Genomic DNA, 2,563 nt, shown 5'->3' on the forward strand with positions numbered 1-2,563 from the left:
CAACCTTGATTTGGACAATAAATTCATCATTGAACATCATTTTGGCTTTAAACCATGTTTCATGTCTTTCTCTTTCATCATGTGGCAATACACCCATTAAAGTGTCATGCATATACCTGGCTTCAACACACAATTCAATATAACCATCAAGAGCATTTTGAACCTTAGCATGTTCAGCACTTAACATCAAATATTTTATACTTGTTCTTAATTTGCTAGCTTTATTTAGCTTAGCCTTTCTGCCATTTTGCAACCTCTCAAGTTTTTCCGCAAGTGCTTTGGCAGAGAGTTTAACTACCCGCTTAGTGCTTTGCGCATCACTACAGCCGGCCACGCTATCCAGCTTGCCAGCTGCTGGCAGCGCGTAATCTGACGCGCTGTCAGCTGCTGGTATGTCCGCAGAGCGCTCCTCCATATTTGAATGTCTTAAAGTCAAACGGATTGTCACAAATCAATCAGTACAATACAAGCGCTTATTGTTCATCCTTTTCACAACCAATGCATTGGAATTACGCCCCTTATGTGTGCACACAATTTAATTCCTATGGCCATTTAAACCGGTTGTAGCGCGCTACACATACCTCCTCAGATGAACGTAGTTCCGTGCCAAGCGGCGAAAAGCTTCCCGGCACCATTCAGCGCGTTGCTCCTGTCGCCTTCCTGTGCAGCAGATGAGCAAACGAGTTGTAGCCGTCCTCCTCTCGGCGTCAGGTGGCTGCTAACAGCTGTGCAGCCGGCGTGTTGTTTTCCTCCTCTCGGCGTCCGGTAGAAGGTGAGCAGCCGCTCTCAGCGTTCCATAAACGCAACGAAAAAATGTCCTCTTGTGTTACTCCAAAAAAGGCAAGTTTTTGACTATTTGTAGAGGCTAAGCCAACGCTTTAAGCCTCTGAGGATCCGCTTGGTGGGTGTAATTGACGCACACAAGTTTGCTGCTGAATAAATGTTAGAAACCAAGTTTCCAGTTTGAAACAGTCCATTTATTTGCTTCTTTTCATGTTCACCACACGATATTACCGTTTACACAATACCGTTCCTTTGCTTGTAATCCCGTGTTTGTGTGTTCTCCGTGTGTGTTCTCCGTGTGTGTGTGTGTGTGTGTGTGTGTGTGTGTGTGTGTGTGTGTGTGTGTGTGGTCAAAAACTGTATGGCCTTCCGGCGGAACCTCTCACCAACACACATAGGTTCCTACCTTTATACCCACAGTCAATTGGCTCCTACAACCGGGTAGAACTCTTCAGAGGGTTAATTAAAATCGAGATAACATTATTGTCCGAGTCTTCCAGGCGACACATGAATCTGTACATTAACTTTCTTAAAAGTGCTTGACAAGTAGGTACCCCCAAGTTAACAAACAGCTGGCTGGCACTGTGCCATCTCGGTACCCTCAGCAGCAACCTATTGTTACTATAATAATAATAATAATTCATTTATTTTATATAAGCGCCTTTCAAGGCTCTCAAGGTCGCCATACAAACACATAAAAACAAGATACACAATATATAACACCAGCATAAGAAACATAAACAAGACAATGCAGTATATACATCAATCAAATAAATCATTACTGTGCTGTTAAAAGATATATCTCCTGTGACTTGATCACACTGTGTACCAAGCAGGTTTGGGTTCTGAAAATAATTCATATAATTGGACACAGACCCGTCTGGTGACATATGTACTTTACTTTAAAAGCGAATGAATACAATGAAATGCAAAACTAAACATTTTGAAGGTAAAGGCTGGTAAATGTCTTAAGTCAAGTTAACCATTCTCAAAACAACTATAGGCCTACTATACCATGATGCTTTATTGTAAGATCAAGTCTAAAGGTTATCTTTTATCATAGCAGCTCCATTAACAACATCATAAAGGACAAAGATTAATGACAAGAACAAATATGTTAAAGACAAACACACCAACAGTTAACATAGGTCCACATATTTGTCACTCTTACCTTAACAGATATTCCATTGTAATACAGGAGCGCAGTTTCTCTCCCCAGGCTGCTAAAGAAGGAAATGAACTGTGAAAACAAGAAACGCACCCAAAACTATGGGTGTGTTTTGGCTGCATCCCATTAGTGAAGTGGGTAGATCTGAGCACCCAGTGTTGTGACAGTAAAGGTCGGTTAGTTGTGTAGACTATTCCTACTTCTGCAAATACTCTTTTGAATTATTATTTGTACAAGTGAGATTAAATTAAACTTATGATTTTAAAGTGTTTACTATTCTTTACAAATCAAATAATCTTATAGCAATGGGGATTTAGTGAGCAGAGAGGCATTACAAATAGTTTATCTTTAATTGTACAGCAGTTAACAATCACAGTTTCACACACGTTTATTTATATAGCACCTTTCAACACAAGGCAAGTCAAAGTGCTTTACAAAGACATTAAGAGCACATTACAGAATAATTACAATACATAACATAACACCTCGTTTCTGTGATGTGATTGTGATGTGCTATATGTGGTGACATGTATAGTAACGTGTGTTGTTTATTGTTCTCTTTTATCCTCTTTCCTCCTTTTTATTTTATTTTATATATTTTCTTATAACTAA

General features: G+C 39.6%; 1 protein-coding gene across 2 annotated transcripts in view; it reads right to left on the minus strand.

Moving 5' to 3' along the window:
• Window positions 1–1,100, minus strand: part of LOC117455297 (CMP-N-acetylneuraminate-beta-galactosamide-alpha-2,3-sialyltransferase 2-like) — a 71,211-nt gene extending 70,111 nt beyond the window's left edge. The window contains exon 1 of one of the 2 annotated variants that reach the window (XM_034094741.2): window positions 1,029–1,100. The gene's annotated coding sequence lies outside the window, so the exon portion shown is untranslated. The other variant, XM_034094740.2, reaches the window with a different exon arrangement.
• Between the last annotated feature and the right edge of the window lie 1,463 nt (window positions 1,101–2,563).

Source organism: Pseudochaenichthys georgianus, chromosome 11 (genome assembly GCF_902827115.2).
Source record: "Pseudochaenichthys georgianus chromosome 11, fPseGeo1.2, whole genome shotgun sequence".
NCBI lineage: Eukaryota > Metazoa > Chordata > Actinopteri > Perciformes > Channichthyidae > Pseudochaenichthys > Pseudochaenichthys georgianus.